Source organism: Lathyrus oleraceus, chromosome 5 (genome assembly GCF_024323335.1).
Source record: "Lathyrus oleraceus cultivar Zhongwan6 chromosome 5, CAAS_Psat_ZW6_1.0, whole genome shotgun sequence".
NCBI lineage: Eukaryota > Viridiplantae > Streptophyta > Magnoliopsida > Fabales > Fabaceae > Lathyrus > Lathyrus oleraceus.
The window spans coordinates 516,136,831-516,160,290 of NC_066583.1; the positions used below are offsets into that span (position 1 = coordinate 516,136,831).

General features: G+C 35.8%; 1 pseudogene; it reads right to left on the reverse strand.

Annotated features, from left to right (window-relative positions):
• Positions 1-9,815: 9,815 nt before the first annotated feature.
• Positions 9,816-20,182, reverse strand: LOC127081756 (GPCR-type G protein 1-like; annotated as a pseudogene).
• Positions 20,183-23,460: the final 3,278 nt, after the last annotated feature.

Genomic DNA, 23,460 nt, shown 5'->3' on the forward strand with positions numbered 1-23,460 from the left:
AGAGAGTGATGGATTTGGGGTAGGGATGGATTTCACGAAGAGAGAGAGGGATGGATTTGGGATAGGGATGGATTTCACGAAGAGAGAGAGGGATGGATTTGGAACCCTAATTTCTAGTTTATGCCATGCTGGAGACCTAATGAAGATTCACATGTGAAAATTAAAAAATTAAAAAGCCACGTCTGAAATAAAAAACCAAGATTCCATGCCACCTGGATATTAGGGGGTTCTATGAAGGAATCTACATAACATAAGGGGGGTATTAAAAAAATAACTTTACCAAGGGGGTAACCCTAAACTCGCTAACATTACAGGGGGGTAAAGTGTATTTAACCCTTAATTTAAAGACTATAAATTTCTTTACTCTTGATGTAAGTTGATTATATATATATATATATATATATATATATATATATATATATATATATATATATATTGAGGATCAACTTATTCTAAGAGTAAATTTTTTTAACTTACTTCAAATCATAGTCTTTGAAGTTTATTAAATAAAAAAATTTATTTAATCATTAGATTAGATTCAATTCAAAGGTTATGATTGAGAGTAAGTTAAAAAAACTTATTCTATGAGTAAGTTGATCCCCACTTATTATGAAAACGATGTCGGAATTATAAAGTATAATTGGTTTTTTGATCTGTAAGAAACCCACAAGGGTAGAAAAGAAGAATACAATAAGAACACAATGAAATTGGTTATAAACTACTATTCTTTACTTTCTAACATATTAACTAATGGACTTTTACACACAAGTCCATTACACAAGTTAACTTAGAGAACAAGCTAACTTAAACAATTAGACATAACAAACAGGCTCAATTCGACATGCTACAAATCTTAGCATACTTCGAATACAACATGTGAACAAACTTCGATGACGTGCTAAGATCGCGTCGAATTGTCGAACCAAGAAGCTACCATTTGATCTCCACCTTGGGACACACTCTATAACATCACGGGAACAAACTAGCTTTCTTCATGCAGCTTTATAACTGTATACAGTGGAAAAACTTGCAACTTGGTAATGTCTTGGTGATCATATCAGCAATATTGTGATATGTCGAAAGCTTCACCACTTGGACTTCTCCATGCTCAATTACCCCTCTGACAAAATGCAGTCTCACATCGATGTGATTGGTTCACTCATGATCGGTTGCATTCTTCAAGAGGTGTATAACACTTTGACTATCACATTTAATAGTGATAACTCGACGTTTTAGTTCCTTAGCAAAACATTTAAGCCATAATGCTTCTTTCACAGCTTCAGTGAGGGTGATATATTCTACTTCAATGGTTGATAAGGCAACAACCTTCTGGAGTGTTGCTTTCCAACTAATTAATGTGTCAAACATAGTGAACACATATCCAGAAATAGATTTTCTAGAATCCATACAACCTGCATAATCAGAGTCGACATACCCTTTGATTTCTGCTTTACTATTTTTACCACATGTTCCATCATAAATCAGGACTCTATTCAGAGACCCATTTATGTACCTTAGAATCCACTTCTATGATTGCTAGTGATCATTTCCAAGATTCGCCATGTACCTGCTCACAAGACTTACAGCATATGCTATGTTGGGTTTAGTATAAACCATAAAATACATCAAAGAGCCTACTATGTTGGCATATATGATGTTATTCATATAAGCTCTTTCGACCTCAGTACTGGGACACTGACTGTACTCAGCTTGAATTGAGGGTTTGTCGGAGTCACAACAATCTTTGAATTCGACATATCAAACTTGTCGAGAATCTTTCATATGTATGTCTCTTAAGATAAGCATAATTTCGACTTCATTCTGTCTCTTCGGATGTTAATCCCAATAATCATGGATGCTGCTCCCAGATTGTTCATATCGAACTCCTTATTGAGTTCATCATTCACCTTCATTATATCCTCTACATTGTTGCTTGCTATGAGAATATCATCCATATAAAGCAATAAAATAACAAATGAATTTCTAGGTTGAAATTTGAAGTAAACACAGTGGTCGAACTGACTTCTAATGAAACTTACGTGTGCCATGAACTTGTTGAATCTCTTATTCCATTATCGAGGAGCTTGTTTCAGTCCATATAAATATCTATTTAGCTTGCACACATAATCTTCCTTACCCTTTTCTGCATACCCTTTAGGTTGCCTTATCAATATTGTTTCATCTAGATCTCCATACAAAAAAGCAGTCTTCACATCCATTTGTTCAAGTTCTAGGTCAAACTGTGCCACTATGGCAAGTAACATTCGAATGGATCTGTTCTTCACAAGTGGAGAGAACATGTAATTGAAGTTAACACCTTCTTTCTTAGTGAAACCCATTGTGACCAATATTTCCTTGTATCTCTTCGACGTCACTCCTTCGATTCCTTCCTTAACTTTGAAAGTTCACTTACAGCTGTCTAACCTGACTCCAGCAGGTTTCTTGATCAGTTCACAAGTGTGGCTATCATGAAGAGACTTCATCTCATCATCCACGACCTTCATCCATTTAGTGTTATTTTTACTCCTCATAACTTCCTTATAGTCTCTAGGTTCTTCATCTAGAACCTCACTTACAGAGATTAAGGCATAAGCTATGATATCTGCATACCCAAGTCTTTGAGGTGGCTTGATGACTCTTCTCGGCCTATCTCTTGCAAACAGGTAGTCATCGATAATTTCCTCATCTTCTTCAGTATCTTCAGCATCTTATGCTTCTCCTTCAACTTGATCTGGGATAGGCAATTCAACATCGACATGCTCCACCTCAACAAGAATCTCTTCTTGTTACATCTCTTCTTCTATTATTTTTGCATTTCGACTAACATCATCAGTTTTCTTGAAAGCCATCTCAACTTCATTAAAAACTAAATCTCGAATGGTGATACACCTCCGGTGACCTGGCTCCAGGCACCATAGCCTATAAGCTTTGACTCCTTCAGGGTATCCCATGAACATGCATCTTAGAGCTCTAGGTCCGACCTTGTCCTGCCTAATATGAGCATAGGCTATGCAACAAAATACTCTAAGTTTTTCGAGATTTGGTGTATGTCCAGACCAAATTTCTTCAGGTGTCTTCATATCTAACACAGTCGAAGGACATCTATTTATCAGATATGTTGTTGTCGAAACAACCTCTTCCCAAAACAACTTCTTTAAGTCAGCACTAGTCAACATGTATCTAACTCTTTCTAAAATGGTTCGATTAAACTTTTCAGCCAAACCATTTTATTGGGGAGTATCTGTAGTAGTTCTGTGCCTTGTAATACTAGAGGCTGCACAAAAACTGTCAAACACCTCATTACAAAATTCAAGCCCATTGTTGGTTCTCAACCTTTTAACCTTCTTGTCAGTCTGATTTTCGAATAGAGTCTTCCAACTTTTGAAGTTCTCAAAATTTTCATCCTTAGTCTTCTAGATGAATACCCATAACTTTCTGGAATAATAATCAACTATGGATAGTAAATACCTTGCTCCTGAATATGATGGACACCTCGCAGGCCCCCAAAGATCATCATGTATGTAATCAACACATCCATGTGTTCTTTGTTTGCATTGAACTTCACTCTTCAAGATATTCCAAGTATATAGGGCTAACAAAACTTCATCTTTTTGACTTTGTATCCATCAAGTAGATTTTGTTTCCCCAATTCGACCATAGCACATTCACTAACATAGCTCAATCTCATGTGCCAAATTTCTGTCTTTGACAAAGGTTTCGTGGATGCAACATCTGCAGAACCACTGACAACTTCAGCCTCAAGGGTATACAAGCCTTATTTCTTCATGCCTCTTAAAATTTCCTTCGACCCATTCATGACATTTAGAATACTTTTCTCTTCTTGGAAAACATATCCTTTCTTGTCGAATTCACCAAGAGAAATCAAATTTCTCTTCAAATCAGGTACATACCTGACTTCAGTCAACAACCTTATTGACTCATCATGAAGCTTGTTTCTCACAAATCTAACACCTACAATCTTGTAAGCTTTATTATTTCCAAGCAATACATATCCACCATCTTGATGACATAGTTCCTCGAACAAGTATTTGTTTGGAGTCATGTTCCAAGTGCAACCTGAATCCATAATCCACTCTTTACTTGAATCGCCACTTGAAACCACAAGAACATCAGATGAGTCGAAATCATCTTGAACAATGGATGCATTACCATTATCCTTACCTGCATGATCTTTCAGGCGTTCATGGCATACTTTTCTTGTATGACCCTCCTTCTTACATCAATAACATTGAATACCAGATGCATCACCACTATAAGACTTCTGCTTACTTTTACACTTCTTCTTGGCGAACTTGCCATCTCTTTGTCATTTTTTCCTTAACCGGAAGACCTTCACCAGTCGAAGATGACATGTTCTTCTTTCGTTCATTCAAATCCTTAGAGTACAAGGCTGATTGAACTTCTTCAAAGGTCAGAGACTTTCTTCCATACAAGAGAGTTTCTTTGAAGTGAGCATGTGTTCTGGGAAAAGCACACAACAATAACAACACTTGATCTTCATCCTCGACTTTTACATGGATGTTTTCAAGATCAAGAATCAGCTTGTTGAACATATCCAACTGCTCGGCCAAAACTTTGTCTTCACTCATCTTGAATGAATACAGAGTTTGCTTCAGGTAGAGGCGATTGACCAATGATTTAGTCATGTACAAACTTTCGAGTTGCTCCCAAAGATCCGACATCATCGTCTCCTTCGAAACTTGTTGAAGAACCTTATCACCAAGCCCCAATAAGATGGCATTATATGCTTTCTATAGCATAGTCGTTTTTCTTTATCGTTTAACGCATCATCCATGGTTGCGGCTCCCTTCAATGCTTCTAAACAACCCTGTTGTACTAGTAGGGCTTTCATCTTAAAGCGCCACATACCGAAATCATTCACTCTAGTGAAGTTTTCAATCTCATACTTTATTGAAGATATCTTATCCATGCTCACCGCGCCAATGTGTTGTGAAAACGATGTCAGAATTACAAAGTATAATTGATTTCTTGATTGGTAAGAAACCTACAAGGGTAGAAAAGAAGAAAACAATAAGAACACAATGAAATTGGTTATAAACTTATATTATTTACTTTCTCTTTGAAATAAGATTACAAGTGTTACATAATAGCAAATAACATCTCTCACCCTAATTAGGATTTGCATCATACAATGATAAGAGACTAGTATGCTATTTATAAGAAAACTAACATACTAAACTAATGGGCTTTTACACACAAGTTAACTTAGAGAACAAGCTAACTTAAACAATTGGACATAACATACATGCCCAATTCGACATGCTAACAATCCTAACATACTTCGACTACAACATATGAACAGACTTCGACGGCATGCTAAGGTCCTATCAAATTGTCGAACCAAGAAACTACCCTTTGGCCATACTAGAATTCGATCCAATATCTCACACCAATATATATATATATATATATATATATATATATATATATATATATATATATATATATATATATATATATATATATATATATATATATATATCAAGATCAAATGACACCAATGTGTCAAACTTAGTAACATGACACCTCCGATAACTCTTTACTCTTTACCGCAAAAAGTAAAAACAAACATCATAGATGTGGATGAATATAATTAATTTTATTAATGATCAATTTGAAAATTCCCAAACAATGTTCACTTCTCCTTTAGGCATAGGAGAAGGATTTTAAAAACATTTAAAAGCAATTACTTAGATCGATGCAAAATAACAAGAATATCAACAGCAGTCCAATTGTTGCAAGCCTTTCCATGCGTCACAAAATTGGTGCAGTTTTCCTCTTCGTCATCCTCTAGCATAACAACTAAGTGTTGTTCATTGCCATGAATAAACCCTCCGCTACGGAAGCTAAGTTGCATATCCTCTGATCTAGCAGTTGATGAACCTCGCTGGAATCCCAAACCGGTTCTGCCTTTGTTGTCGGAGACCTCTACCAGGCGCCCCCACTGATCAACATTGCCTTCTTCCACAATCTTCTTTGCATCTTTCAATGAGGACATAGGTGCCCCAACTCTCTTTTCAGCAGCAATAGATAAGGCTTGGAACGAAGTTCCAACCTTATCCTCAGCTTCAACATAAGAGAAAGATGACAGGTGGCTAACCAACAGCGCCTTCTCCCCGCCAACGATTACAAGCTTTCCATTCTTCACAAATTTGAGCTTCTGATGCAAAGTGGAGGTAACACCTCCCGCCTCATGGATCCACGACCTTCCCAAAAAAAACTGTAGGCCGGGTGGATATCCATTACTTGAAAAGTAATTTGAAAATCACTCGGACCTATCTTAACTAGAAGGTCCACTTCACCAATACCTGTTTTGCACGAACCGTCAAAAGCTTTGACGATTACACCGCTATACCTCATAGGCGCTCCTTGGTATGATAACTTTGACAGGGTTGACTTTGGCTACACATTCAACAAAGACCCTGTGTCAACTAGCACATTGGACAAAGCATCCTCTTTGCAAGTCATGGAGATATGCAAAGCCAAGTTATGATTTCTTCCCTCCTCAGGGAGTTCTTCATCACAAAAGCTGAGATTGTTGCATGAAGTGATGTTAGCCACAATATGATCGAATTGATCCACTGTAACATTATGTTCTACAAACGCTTGCTCTAGAACTCTCTACGGTGCTTCTCTGTGTTCTTCAGAATTCATGAGCAGAGACAACACTGAGATTTTTGAGGGGGTATTATCATATAGATCATATTTATAAAATTTAACATCAATCAATTGCAATTCATTTGATATGTTAATGTTTTGTAAGACATTAATTTTTATGCATCTCGTTGGCATATCAAATGATTTTCGATTCATGTTAAATTTTATAGAGATGATCTATATGATAATAGCTTTCAATCCAACAATAGATTTTATTATACTGATATGTGGTGAAGAGTTATTAGAGATGTCATGTTACTAAATTTGACACATTAGTGTCATATATATATATATATATATATATATATATATATATATATATATATATATATATATATATATATATATATATATATATATATATACTTGTGTGTCTGTGTATTTTTTCTTGCTAAAAACATTAAAAGATTAACCTCCCTGATACTAGTCAGGGAAGGTCACAAATGACTGGTTAATGTGTTTGTGATTGATATCGGGGGGAAGATGCGGTGATCAACTTCATTTTTGGGATCCCTGAGTCTTACATGCATATTCCTCTTATATTGCTTTCACCCAATTGTCTTCCCCTTTGATTGTTGGTATCAAGGCCTATTTGTATGAAAACTTTGCCCTCCTCCCTGGATCTTGAAATGGCGTGTGTTTAATGGGTTTAGTAGCCATTAGTGACATGTAACCGATTATTGATTGTTCTGTAACAGTTTTCGACCCTTGATTTTTCCAGAAACGTTACAATGGTTATGACTTGGCCCGTTCCTTTAGAGTTTGGTCATTTAAGTATGAAACTCATTGTTCGGCCTCATAATAATTCGTCGGTCTCATAAAATCTCGGTATATACACCGGCCATATCAAAAATCCAGGAAGTATAATCAGTCCTAAAATTTCTGAGATATACATAAGCCACGAAAGCACAAGGCGTGTAAGGGTGAAGTGTTTTAAGTTTATCCCGGGTCCCATACATTTGTCATAATCGTTTTAAAGAATCCTCTTAGGTTATTTGTTTTGAGGATAAATCAATTCCCGTTGTATATCAGGTATATTAGTGACTTTGAAGAAGCCGGAGAATCTGATGGACCCGTGATGTAGAATAACTAAAGAGCCCAGGTGGGACTTCGATCATAGAACCCGATGGATTCTAGATATAGAAAAGTCGGATAGAGAAGTCGTAGAGCCTCTGTGGGATCTCACATTATTTTCGTTGTAGAACTCGGTAAGTTATAGACATCGAGAAGTCGGAGAGCCCTAGTGGGATCTCGACCTATCTGGCATCGTAGAACTCGGTAAGTTCTAGACATAGAGAAGTCGAAGACCCCTAGTGGGATCCCGACCTATTTGGCATCGTAGAACTCGATAAATTATAGACATGAGAAGTTGGAGAGCCCTAATGGGATTCCGACCTATTTACGTCCACTTTAACTAAGCCAAAGCTTTATCAAAACTGTGATTGCCATGTATATTTTCAAATATTAATAGTAACCAAATTCAGATAGATCATAGGTTGGAAAATTCCGAGTATGTCTTGCTTCATTATTTACACGACCCATGTGAGTTGGGGTCCAATGCTTGAGAATCTTTGGTGTGATTAAATTTCGATATTTCTCATCGGAGCATTGGTTCATAATCGTTTAGTCATCCTTTACGAAGGCATTTTATAATGTTTTGATGCTTTTCTGATCCTCTGACAATAATGTGTTAGTCCTTTTGGTTTAGTTATGTAGACCTAATATGTTTTATCTCTTTGATAACAACTAATTTGTTCGAATGGAAATTAAATAAAATGGTCGGTTCCAAGCAAGTTAGCTTGTCTTTTTAGCTGAAGTTTGTAGCGTATAGGTTTAAAGCCCCAACGAGCCGGACCCTAATGATTTGAGAAATCTTGTTAATTTTGAACACAGACCGGCTAACTCCGAGTAGATCATGTCAGATATTTGGCCCGTGATAAGTTAACCAAATCACTTAAGGTCAAAGGTATGTTAACTTTGCATGACTGACGTTTAAAGCCTCATGGGGGTTGACGTTAAATGGAGGTCAAAGATTTTTATTTTGCATGATCGACGTTCAGAGCCCTATAGGGGTTTACGTTAAATGGAGGTCAGAGGCTTTTATTTTGCATAACCCGACTAAAGGTTTAATGTTTACATAGCCGATTTCATAAGTCTGAGGTTTTGTTAATGTTACCCAACCACAGCCGATTATGACAGAGGCTTCAAGTAACTTGGACTTCAGTTAGGCCAGATGTTTTATTAATATAGCCCGACCACAATCGATTATGCCAAAGGCTTCAGGTAGCTTGAACTTCAGTTATGCTAAATGTTTTATTAACGTAGCCCGACCGTAGTCGATTATGCCAAAGGCTTCAAGATGGACTTCAGTTAGGCCAGAGGTTTTATAAATGTAGCCCAACGCAACTGATTGTGCCAAAGGCTTTAAGTAGCTTGGGCTTCAATTAAGCCATGGTTTTTATTAACGTAGCCCGACCGCAACCGATTTTCCCCTTATGAAGGTCTTCGTCATTCTCAGTCCATACTTTAATTGGAGGGTAAGTCTATGTCCAGTCTTTATTCCGACAACTATCCTACATAATTTTAAAAGCTTAGAAAAGAGGAGGTGTCTCCCGCCCTCGCAGGGGAAATGAGCGACATCCATTTACTTAATGTAATTTTGAAATTAGTTACAAACGCCAGAGAAATTATCTCGCCTTATCCCACGCTAAAAACATTTTATTAATGCATAAATTTTAGTCTATTCTACTTCTTGGCCTTGTTAGTGCCCTTGGTTGAGGAAGTACATGCTTTCAAATCTTTCATCTTGCATGTTGTCACTCCTGATGTAGTTTGTCATATCGCAGCTATTCGTAAGTGACTTGTTATCCTTCGACTTTTTGCCTAATAGACAAGTTATTCTTTAACCTGTACTATGACATACTTTGAGATCGATACTTGTTAGTTGAAAAAATAATTTATATCAATACTTTAACATCACAAAAATTTCAATTTAAAAAACTTTAAGATTTTGCTCTCGGGTCTGAATTCTCCCATGCGGAAACATCATATTGTATCGATGCCAATAGAAAAACAAATACAAACAATACTTAACCAACTATTCGGATTAAGGTTCTTCATGATAACCATTCAACTCTTGAAACTGCGAAAAAGAACTTCATTAAATTTGTTAAGAATCCATGCACTGATATCACAACCAACATTCTGATGAATAGAAATGAAATATACTGAGATAATAAGGCTGCATTTATTCCAATATCAAAAAATTGTAGGAATATACTAATCATCCTTGTCACAAGATCAACTTAACCAGCCTATCTGAAAACAACACTTTGTAATGACTAGATCAATTTATACAAACAATAAAGAAAACAAGCATAACCTAGTAGGTTATGCATCGTCCTCTCCAAGTTCGGGTGCAACTTCTTTTGCTTGAAGAAACTCATAAATCTCCAAGAACAATTGCTTTGAAATATCTTATAAAGCCAATAAATCTGCTTTCATGCCTTTGATATCTTGCTCTTTTTGATCCTCTTGCACATATCGAACAACTGTACCAACAATACGTTTGATAAATGATGTGGCAGTTAACCTCTCCTCAGATCCTTGGTTGCTCTCCATCTCCAATTGACCAAGAATAATTTTCTTTTTCTTTGATATAGCAGTCTCAATTGACTGCATTAATTGTCTTTTCAAGGCCTTGATCTCAGTTTCATCAATCTCTCAGATGAAAGTGACTGCATTAATTGAGAGGATTGGAATGATTTCGAAGATGACAAGCTGGAGAAGATTGCCAGAGAATGCAAAGACGACGTTGAAGATGATTTAAACGAGGACTCATTTGTCTTCGTATTGTTTCAGACTGTATAAGTTAGAAGCAATACTATGTTTCTTACACTAATTCATGGACAAATCTATACAAGCTCAATATTTTACTAGAGACAAAAATCGTTTAGATTTTGAAAAGGTAATAAGCTCTTGTTCGAAACATATATTTTGAGTTCACTAGAGTTATAAATGAAAATCCAGAAAATCAGAGCATCAATACTTATATGGACTGACAGAGTAGATGTATTAATGACTAATAAATCCTGAAGCACAACAGTTTTACACTTATGAATAAAAAAAGAGAAGATGACTTATCGAATGAAAGGAATTTCTGAGTAATAGGGTTGATCTTGAATCATGTGAACTCATGATTCATGATCAACCCTATTACTCAGAAATTCCTTTCATTCGATAAGTCATCAAACTCAGCAATTGCTGATGCTCCATAGTGTTCAAAGGAAAGAGAAAGGAAAATGTTTATCAAATCAATTATTATGAATTGGTTGACCAAAAGGTAGTTTAAGCTTAACAAGTTGAAACTTGTTAAAGGATTGTCAAATCTCAATTATCACTCATATGCTCTTTGTGGAGCATGCCAAGTAGGAAAAATCAACAAAAACTTCTTTCAAATCTAAAAATATTGTGTCTACCTCTAGACCCTTTACAACTACTTCACATTGATTGGTTTGGCCATGTTAGTATTGCATCAATCAATGAGAAGAAATATGGTCTAGTCATTGTTGATGACTATAGCAGATGGAATTGGGTTAAATTCCTAATAACCAAGGATGAATCATATGATGTGTTTAACATTTTCTGCATACAAGTATAAACTGAAAAAGAATCCAAAATTTTAAAGGTAAGTGGTATTGGTGGTGATTTTGAAAATGAGCCATTTGAACTATTTTGTGAAAAACATGGAATTTCCATGAGAGCAAGAACACATCTTTATAAGAAATGACCAGAACCATGATCCATGAGAACAACTTACCCAAGTACTTGTGGGCAGAAGCTGTAAACACGACATGTTATGTTCATAATAGAATCTATATTAGACATATTCTATACAAGACATCATATAAGTTTTTCAAAGGAAGAAATCCAAGCATCTCTTATTTGCATAATTTTGGATGTACCTGTTATATCCTAAACAATAAGTCGAACTGAAGAAATTTGATGCTAAAGCTCAGAAGGGTGTCTTTTTGGGATACTCTGAACACTAAGCATACAAAGTGTATAACTCTGAAACCAATATGGTCGAAAAATCAAAACACATCAACTTTGATGGCAAAGAGCCTAAAGTAAAATGTCAGAGTTAGTTCAAGTTTTTTCAGAAATTTGTGTATCTGAAGACACATCAGGAGCTAGAGGTCAAGAATCTAGTAGTTTAGAAGCAATCAATCCATCTGATACTGACTGCTCAAAAGTCATAAGAACTCCATAAGCTAATGATCCAAAATTTGATCCCACCTCAAAAGTTCATCCTGATAATGAAGAATTTGAAGAAGCGCAAAATATTTCTTCAGATGCATCACAATCCAAGAAGACATTCAATTACAAGTCTTCTCATCCAAAAGGCATAATTCTTGGAACAAAGATAACCATAGGAAGACAAGTTATGCATTTAGAGAAGATCATTCAATGCTAGGATTACTTTTCATGATTGAACCTACTTCTTTTGATGAAACACTTAGTGATGATGGTTGGATTGTGACTATACAAGAAGAGTTAAATCAATTTCAAAAGAGTAATGTTTGGAATCTGGTTTCCAACCTTCAAAGTAGAACATTATTGGAACAAAATGGATTTTCTAAAATAATTTCAACAAACAACGAAAAGTGGTAAAAAATAATGCTAGACTTGTAGCTCAAGGCTACAGATAGCAAAAAGGTATAGATTTCTCAGAAACCTTCGCACCGGTTGCAAGGTTAGTGAAAATCATATTACTTCTCTCTTATGGTATAAATCATGATATCATATTATACCAAATGGATTTTAATAATGCATTCTTAAATGTATCATCTCTGAAGAAGTGCATGTCAAACAACCACCTAGGTTTGAGGACTCAGTTCACGCGTATTATGTTTTCAGATTAAAGAAATCTCTCTATGGACTCAAATATGAGAGAGTGAGTAATTTTCTGTTAGAAAATGTATTTCAAAAAGGGAAAGTAGACACTAAACTCTTTAGAAAGACTCTTAATAATGATATCTTAATTTTAGAAGTGTATGTTTATGACCTCATATTTGGTTCAACTAATGCTTTTCTTTGCCAAGAACTTTCTAAGACAATGCAGGCTGAATTTGAAATGATAATGATGGGAGAGCTGAAGTTCTTCTTTGGAATTAAAATCAATAAATGCAAAGAGAGATAGTATGTGTTCATCATACTAAATATACAAAGGATCTTCTGAAGAAGTTCAAGCTTGAGATTGCAAAATCATGAGAACTCATATGAATCCAACATGCAACACGAGCAAAAATGAAAGTAACACTAATGTCTGCCAGAAGCTGTACAGAGGTATGATTGGTTCTCTTATTTATTTAATAGCTTCTATACCGGATATTTTATTTAATGTCTATTTGTGTGCGAGATTTCAGTCAGATCATAGAGAGACTCGCTTAACTATTGTTAAGAGGATCTTTAGATATCTGAAGGGAACAACAAATCTAGGTCTGCTTTATAAGAAACCCATAGATTATAAACTAGTTAGATTTTATGATGCTAATTATACTAGGGATATAATTAAAAGAAAATTAACCAGTGGAAAATGTCAATTCATAGGTAAAAATCTAATATCATGGGCTAATAAAAGACAAGAAACAATTGCAGAAGCATAATACATCTCAATTGCAAGTTGTTGCATATAACTACTCTGGATGAAATATCAGTTGGAAGACTATCAGATCATTGGAAGTAATATTCCAATATTTTGTGGTAATATTGTTGCTATCTGTTTGACAAAGAATCTTATTCAACATTCTATAACCAAACACATCGAAACAAAGCATCATTTTATAAGAGACTATATTCAGAAGGGTGTGATAGACGTACCATTCATTGATTTAGATCATCAATGGGATGATATATTTACCAAGTCTCTTACCGTTGAAAGATTTGATTTTATCAAAAAGAATTTGAACATGCATTTTTAAGGATTAGTGATTGCTTATAAAATGGAGAATCATAGTCTGATGATGATTAAAAGCTATTGTGATCAGAAGCTATGAAAAAGCTTATAATGAATAATATCATTTGAGAAACTCAACCTCTAATACTCAGAATTTGATATGGTGTCTCTGATAGCATATAAGTGGGTCATTTGAAGTTGACATCTGCTCACTTATGTGTCATGAATATGAAAGATCCTTTTTGACACCTGGTTTATCTGCTGCTGGATGATAACTTATGGTTAATGATATACATGTTGTCAATACTGTGTATCTCTTCCAATTGTCATTAACTTATGTTTTTATCTAAGTGTTCCTTTTCCTTTAACTTTAATTATGACTCTATACAATCTGACTCTGAACCAGTCAGTTCACTATGCGAAATAATTCTCAAGTTCAGAAGATCCTAAGTCAAAATTTGTCTAAATTTTATCTTGTGATCCTTAAGTTATATTAATAGGTCTAACCAATCATATTTAGATTAAGCTAAGAAATATGGAACCTTTCATAAATACTTTTATCTTTGGGAATCATTTTGTCTGGATAAAGTTAAATTCTACTTTGTTTTCCCTTTATTGATGTCTCTTCCAATTGTGGGATTTAAGTTCTTGATTGAATTTACTTATGCTCACAACTCAATATTTATTGGAAAGGGTTAGAAAAAGACTTAAAACCCACTCTTCTTGGTGGATAAAAAGATATGGACACAAGTGATAGATAGTGATAGAGGCAAGAAGAAAAGAAAAATGCATTTTTATTATTAAAAAAGGGGGAGGTACAAAGACTGACTTTGTCATGGATCAAAACATTTTACATCGCCTAAATCTTCTCCAAGTTCCTCTGGAAAATAAACACGGCAGTTGAGGAAGTTTGATCAGTCAAAGGGAAATTCATCAGCATTTGAACCATAGTCAGATGGAAAATCCATACTTTTCTGAAATTGTCTCTTATTCTTCTTGGTCACATATGATTTGCTCACCTTCAATGCTCTTGTTGATGAATCTGAACTTGGTTTTGAACCTTCAGCCTTTTTAGTTTGACACTTCAGCTTTCTTGAAGCATCCTCAATAACTTTCTTGTTAACCTAACTTGGAGTGCCCTCTTTGGAGCTTTTGGGAGAATCACTCATTGTTTCTGAAGAAGTGTGTTAAGATTTAGATGGAATATGATTCTGCTTGTATCCAAACTCTGCTTTTATAGAGAGTTTTGGTTAAAGTGAAATCAATTTTGGATATTATGCAACAATGGAAATTGGAGAGTAATAAATTCATTATCTTCAAACACGTCTCTCCAGACTTGACATCTCTATTTCTCTAAATGCCTGGATGAAAGAACCTACTTTGACCATCTGGAGAAGTGCATGAGTTGTTTACCACCCGATCCAATCAATTCTCAAATATTTTCAAATATTTTATCTAAAAAGGGAAATCAAATATGCTTTTAAATTGTTTCTATTCTGTTATGATTACATCTAAAACATCTTTTGATTTTTTCTTATATGAAAATATTTTTATTCAGTATCTTTTCTATTTCTTTATTTTTTGTTGATGAAAAAAGGGGGAGTAGATATAGAAGTATTTAAGCACCTGAAATTTGACAGTTATTATCTTGCTTAAATTATGAAGAATTCTATATGTGAATTAAATGCTTAAAATTTAATTAACCTGGATAGGACTTAGGGGGAGCTAACAAATCTAACCCCATGGACTATTAGACTCAGGGGGAGCTTGAAAACATCAAACGATGCTGTCAACCAGTTAATTAAATTATCAAACATTGTTCTTAAATACTTATGTTTGTCATAATAAAAAAGGGGGAGATTGTTGGAACAAAATTCGTTTCTCCCATATCCCTTGGGTTTTGATGATAATAAAGTATTTAGAGAACACTAGGGTATACTAATGTTTGCTCAAGTATGTTGCACCATATACCAAAATTCATATTAAATATAAGTAGTGGTTCTGACTCTGAACATCCAAAGAGAAGCGTGGAAATCATATTCTGATGTATTAGAAGCTGAAAAATTGACTCTGAAAAAGTCATCTTCAAAAGAAGTCAGCATTCAAACATCAGAGTCTAAAGGTATCAGCTTCTAAAAAACATACTTTGAAGGAGTTTGCTTTTGGTGATCAGAACCTGAGCCGGTCAAAGCGCAAGGAACAAGGTGACACTAATTGATCATTGTTCATCTCTGGACATACTTTATCACGAGATGATCTAAAGCTCTAGGTTCTTCATAGAGTATGTTAGGATACAACTGCTAATTTCTTTTGTAGCAAAGGTTTTTCAAACTAGGTTACATCTAACCTTACAGTTTAGTGAAACATCCCCACATCTCTTTTGAAGCTTCTCAAAAGACTCAACGGTTGCATCTTCAAAGACTTTTTTCCTCATTATTTAAGGAACCAAAAGACTTAAAGATAAACACACATAATACATTGAATACACACATACATGCTGAATAAAGATTGATAATTAAAGAGAAGCTACTTTGTCAAAATTTTAACACAAGCTAAACTTAGGATTTCTTATCCTTGTATATCTTAGAAATCCTTAAGTCTTAAACGCATCCTATTGTGTTGTATTATTTATACACCTCTGATTGTATATCAAGTGTATTCACCCAACAATCATTTATCTACTAGGTTGATTATTAAAAGTCTCTTACTAAGTGTTTGATCAAGGAAGTCTCATACTTGTGTGTGTGAGAGCAATGAACTCTTAAGCTAGTGTGCTTGCGCAAGGAAGTCTTTAGCTTGTGTGCCTGAGCAAGGAAGTTTTGATCTTATTTGCTTGAGCAAGGAAGTCTTTAGCTTTTATGCTTGAGCAAAGAAGTCTTGAGCTTGTATGCTTAAGCAAGGAAGTCTTTAGCTTGTGTGCTAGAGCAAGGAAGTCTTGAGTTTGTGTGCTTGAGCAAGTAAGTCTCAGACTTGTGGCTTTGAGCTAGGAAGTCTTATATTTATGTGTGTAAGCAAAGAATTTGCTTGCTTGTATGCTATAACAAATTATAATCTTGTGTGATTATAGTGAAAATCTCTTATAACTACAAGGGGACTTGATTACTCTCGACTTGTGAGAGGAACCAGTATAACTCTGTGTGTTGATATTCTTTCTTGCACTTTATATTTGCCGCTTATCTCTAACTAACTCAGATTCTATAGCATTATGTTTAGAATCTGTCTTAAGAGTTTTAAAAGAAAGAAAAAGCTAACACAATTCAATCCCCCTTCTTGTATTTTTCTCACCTTCACCCATCAATCTGAGGGTGTCGATTGTTGGTTCTCAAGGTACCAACACTACTATAACTTCAAAGGTAAAAAAGATAACCTTCTTTTCTTTAGTCTTTTCTCGTCAATGATTTAATGCACTTTGCCCCCTCAGGGTCGAAAGAGAGCGAATACCTCTACTGGTGTAGGGCCATCAAGGACAAAATAATTAGACGACGATGTTGACGATTCTTCCGACGAGGAAATTATGGTTTGTACCTTCTACTCTACTTCTATTTCCCTTAACTTTTTTAACTTCTATGATATTATCGAACCATGTTAGTATCCATAGAGAAAGAGTGTGTTTGACATCAATGAGTAAAAATGTTAATTACAATTAAATAAAAATGTTAACCATTATATTAGATTCAATTTAAAGATTGTGATTTAAAGTAAGTTAAAAAAATTTACTCTTGAAGGAATGTGAAGCTATTCTGATTGACGGGGGAGAGTGACGAAATTCTCGACCAACCTCATGCTTGGAGCAAAAAAGCGCAAGAATAAAATGAACAAGTACCATTTTTGTGTGTTTTTACACAAAGAACTATGTAGATGAGACAAAGCAGTTGAAACTCAACTATATGTTCCTATTTTATTTATGTTTCTTAACAAAGGCAAATACATAATATTTATTGTATTACCAATAGTTTAAGGAAATAAAATTTTATCATATAGTAACATAATATAACACTGAGTTTTAATTATTTTTTCATCCTCGATTGAATCTTCGGTTATCATATTTGAATAGTGTTGTTTAAGAGAATTTATATTAATACCTTGACCCCTTGTTAGGTCTTCAAATAAAGGGGCACCCAAAAGTTGTTCGCATATTGTGTTATCTTAGATAGCTATATCATTAACAACCCTACCTTCGATAGATAGACCCAACAACATGTTCACGTCCTCTACTGTGACAGTACATTCATCGAATGGAAGGTGAAATGTGTGTGTCTCGGGTCTCCATATTTCTACCAAAGCGAGGATAAATTTGTAATCAACAGAGTATGAGACTATGTTGAGTAAATGACCTAAACCAGTTGTTCGTAAAATATGGTTCTATCAATTCATCGTGTGGGACATATTTATGTACACGACAATAAAATCTCTATGGATTCTAACAAAAAATAATTAAGGAAAATAATTAATGACAAATTTAGTAATACATTCGAAATAATGACTTACAAAATCCACAATGTTGTTGATGGTTCCTCTATGTGTCTCACCCATGATTAATAAAGCCAAATTTTGGAATGCTTATGCATGTTTGTTACTGATAAATTATGTTTGTTAATTGTGTTTTTATGGAAATGTATTAAGATATATGTAGCACCTCAAATTTGCACCCTACATTTTGTACATTCATTTCATATTAGGTCATAACATAACATAGGCCACTGCATAGCATTGCATTGTCCATTTGCCCAAGTGCAAGCTCAGTTGATGAATTGGGTCAAACTGGTCAGGAGATCAGTCAATCAAGCAAGCAAGTGCCATTTTCATTGAGACAAGGCCCTAGGGTTGATTTATCAAGCTCATATGGTCCAAGGATCATTTTGAAGTGGTTTGGCCAAAGATTGGATGCTCAGAAGTCACCAGTCATTGTTCAGTCAACCAGAAACCCTAGAAAGTCAACTGTGGTCAACTGTGGTCAACTGTGGTCAACTGTGTCTGATTTTATGGATTGGAAGGTGTGAGATGGTTTGAAAGGCTTCATTCATGTCCATACAAGTCTCATTTGACATATCAAAGACCAAGGTTGAAGATTTGGAGGTCAGATAAGAAGTTTCCTAAAATGGCAGGTGACCTGTAATTCCAGCTGCCCAAAATGGAAAGTTTTTCTCCTCAAAATTACTTCATCATACAAGCTTCAAATGGAATTTTGTCCAACATGAAAGTTGAAGATCTTGATCTCACCATTCCAAAAAGTCAAAGAACTTCAAATTCCCATGTGTGGTTAGCAAGATATGGTCCAGTTATTTTCCAAAAATGCCCGAATTCAAAGTGACATAACTCTCACATGGAATGGCCAAATTGGATGGTTTTTCTTTGAGCAAATCACATTTAATGTGTACTTTCATAATCCATCACCACATTTTGCCAAAAGCATTCACATAAAAAGGCCATTTTTCAAGTGCACTAATTAAAATCCAGGGCAAAATGGTCCAATTTGAGAAATATTTGGAATTTTGAGATGGGACTTTTTTCTACACATCACATATATCATTTGTGACTTGTTTGAACAAAATTTGGACAGAAAATGAGCTGCATTAAGGAAGGGCATTTTGGCCACACACTTGAAAAATTGCACATTACACTAATTCTCCAATTTTGCTAATCTTAATTAATTTTGTGATTAAGCCTTGGTATAAATAGATAATTGCAACTGTATTCACTAAGCACTAATCATTTTTCAAGATCCAAACAGAAAATCACTAAAACTCTCTCAATTCTTTCACTTTTTTTTCACTTTGAACTTTCTCATTTTTTCCAAATTCATCAATATTTCACCATTGTTCTTGCAAATTCTTGGTGTAGTTTTCATCTGCAGGTGTATTAGCATTACTGTTTTTGGAAATTGAAGCAAAAACCGTGCAAATTCGCAGCTGTCCAAACCTTGAGCTTCAATGGCAATTCGCGATTTCTCCATCTCCAAGACTTGTTGAGCTGAAGTTTCATCACTAATCACCTTCCTATTCAACTTACTCCATCTGTTTTCAAGAATCAGGACCAAATACACAAGGATTTCGCACTGTGATCTTCAAGAGGTGAAATTTCAAACTCGTTAATTCACGAAATTGTTGTATGGATCTTGTAGTATGTTGAACGTAGAGTAGTTTGGTGCTTGAACCATGCGATTTCATCAAGTATTCATCAAGATATGGTGAATTAAAGTTTATGCGTCAAAACTTCTTTCGATCGGATCTTGGTACACGTTGATCTTTAGACATTATTATGGACATATTTGTACTCTACGTGGAAAGACGAAGAGATTGGTATAAGGCTCGTCCATTTTGGTGAAGAAAAGTTCGTAACCGTAGCTGGAAGGTGATGAACATGAACCGCGATGAAGAACGACGAGAATCTGGATATTTTTCTCGTTTGATCCATTCCTTTGCATGGCAATTTTCAAACTCTGTTTACCACCAAAACCGGCCAATGGAGCGATGACAACACATAAATGAAGTGCTGGGCGTTTTGTAGTAATTACGGAAACGCCATTGTAGCTTAATTAATTCATATAATCACTTAAATAATTATTCAATAATTCCACAAATCTTAAAAAATTCATAAAAAATTCAATATTAATCCAAATTAAGTGGGACTTTTTTTGATAGATTCCAAATTTAATCTACTTTTTTTAGGCATAGTAGTGTAAGTTGTGCCTGGTAGAATTTTAGAATGGCTTATTGATTTTTGACATGTGTGCAATATTCATGTTCTTTACCATTTTAATCACCAAATGCTCATACATTATCCAAAATTAATGAAATTTCATATGATGATTCTTGACACATTTCTGGAGATTTTGGTATATCATTTGTAATTTTTGGATCTCTGGATTTGTAGATATGATTTTTTCTTTTTGAGTGTGACAATATGTGTCACATTATGATATGCTGAGTTCATGAATTAATTTACCATGCTTCCCCTAGGCCTATGGCTCTGATTTTTTGCATGAGATACAATATGTATGTTAACTTTCAACATGAGTTTTTGTGGATTTAATTGGTCCATTTTCTAATTGATTTGGATTTTTGATTGCTGTTTAGCATCTTTGGGTTGTTTCTTGTGTAACAAACTTTACATGTGTTGTTGAATGCTCATACCATATCATATGAATGTGAAATTTGATGGAGTGATTCATAACATGTTTAGGTGTAGTTTGGCTTTGGTCCCATTAATTTCTTAATTGTTTTCACTGTTTGGCATGTGATTGAAGTTAATGCTCATTTTGCTACCATGTGTTGACTTGTTTGGATGTCTGCTGACTTGTTGATTTTCATTGACCTACTTCCTGTTGTCCAAATGGCATGAAATTTGATATGTAGTTCATTGAATGTGTCCTGTTTAGGCTGGAATTTTTGTGGAATTTATTGAGCTGTTTAGGTATTTGATTGAGTGTGATCTTTCTGTTTGCTCCTATATGACTCATAATTGCCTAGCTTGATCTAATTTGTGCATGAAATTAATTTGGTGTATGGTTTAGACATGAGACCAATTGGATTCTCTTTGTATGTGATTAAAGTTGATGTTGATCATGTTTGACTTGCTGTTTAGACTTTTTTCCCTCCTTTTGACCCTAGGCTTGTCCTAGTGGTCTTGTATCTCATGTTTGAATGTGATTTTCAGGTTAAGAGGCAAAATACCTTAAGGAGGTGGATTCACTTTTGATTGAGATATCATTGTACATTGTACACTAACTTGTTTTGTTTTGTAGGATGTTTGGCTTTTGAGTTGCTTGCACTTTGGTGCATTGGATTGTGTTTGTCTGTTTATAGTTAATTGTAAACCATTTGCTGTTTAGTTGTGTGATTAGTATACTGATGACATTTGATTGATTTCAGGTACATTAGTTGCTAATATTGCTTTGCTTTGCTTGATAAGCAATTTGCACTGAGGTATAACATTCTTGTCTCCATGTAGTCTGGAAGACCTGGCCTGTTACTTGGCCAGGCACCTGTCTGAAGTCCTCCTTAAGAGGCGATGTTTGTGCTTGTTTACATTTGTGCCAAGCAGGGAAAGTCCTTATTTAAGGCAATTGGCGGAACCCAAGGGATATGTAATCTATCCCCCGCTCTTCTGTTGAGTCGTCCCTATGCTCACACCATTGTGTTGATGCATTGGGACACAAACCCAAGATCTTGTACAATGTACAGTTGTGTCAGAGTCTCGAGTGTAGAAGGGTTCCCACATTCTGAACCCACGCTCCTTTGTCTTAAGCTCTCCCTGACCAGGGATAAGAGCTGTGAAGTCTTATCTTCACTCACCTTTCATCAGCTTCACCTTAGCCCCTCAATGGCAAGGTTAAGAGCTAACACTACCCCTGTACAGATGACTTGCTCTTGCAGTCTTACCCTTTGATTGAGCCCTTTTGTGTGCATATAGTGTGTGCTACTTGTGAATGCTTGATTTGCTGTTTACTTGTGTTGAATAGGATAGGCTTGCTTCCTGTGCAAGTTAGCTAGAAACCTTGACTTAGGGACGATTTTGCATGACAACATCTAGGCTCGAGTCGTAGTCTCCCTAGTGTTGTGTCTCCCTCTGTTATCTGGTTAGGCTAAGTCCTTTGACCCTGCGTAGGGGAACTACGTCGCCCTGATCCTCATACCAGATGAGGTACGTAGGCAGGAGATGAGCAGATCTCTCCGGGCGCCTGTGTCTTTGTTTTGTGCTGTTGTGTGCTTGGAAGCTGATGTAAGTCCATCGAGTGGCATTCGGGTTCCAGTGTTAGTGCGTGTTTTTGGTTCGGATGCTGATGTAAGCCCAGTGATTGGCATTCAGGCTCCTCGTTTGCCTTTTTGGTGTGTGTTTTGGTTCGGATGCTGATGTAAGTCCAGTGATTGGCATTCAGGCTCCACGTTTGCCTTTGCCTGTGTTTGCTTGTGTGCGTGTTAGCCGAGCTACGAATGCTCTGATTCTCCTTCGTCCAAAGGAGATACGTATGCATAGGATGCGACATCCTAGCGAGCATGTTTTCCCCCAGTCCGAACTACTTAGACTCTGATGTCTATGCTTGATAGACTAGGTAGGCCCAAGATGCGATATCCTGCCGAGTCAGTCTCGTTTGTTTTCTTGTGTCTCTTTCAGCCGGTATTTGTTTGTTTGCGAGCAGTGTTTTAGCAACCATTTTCCTTCCTATTGTGCGTGGATCCCGTCGAGTACGACGGATGCGTAGGGGTGCTAATACCTTCCCTTCGCATAACCGACTCCCGATCCCATTCTCTTTGGTCGCGAGACCATGCTTTTTCCAGGTTTACTCTGAGCGTTTCCTTTCCCTCTTTTGGGATAAATAACGCACGGTGGCGGCTCTGTTGTTCTTGTTTTCCCGCCGGTTTTTCGCGTAATGCGACAGCTGGCGACTCTGCTGGGGAGAGTGAAGTTGACCTGTGCTGGTCCATCTTCCCTAAGCGAGTCTCTCCTAGCGCTCTCTAGGTTGGGGCTTTGGTTGCTATTTGCTGTTATTTATTGCATTCATTTCATTTATTGTTTGCATTTATGTTTGCATGCACCATATTATCATTGAGCTGTTCTCTGTGCAGGTGGTTCCTCTGTTTGGGGTGGGTGTTCTGAGTGGGGCTAAAACCCAGGCCCGAGTATACACCTAGGATTAGTGTGGTCTCACGTTCCTCATTTGCTATATTAGTATATTGTTGTAACGTGACATACCACAAGCCGGACGAGGTTCATTGGAGAGCTTTCCATTTTGGAATATTTCACTTTGGTTTAGTTATCTCTTCTGGGCTATTGACTCCGGTGACCGATCATTTCCCGGATCT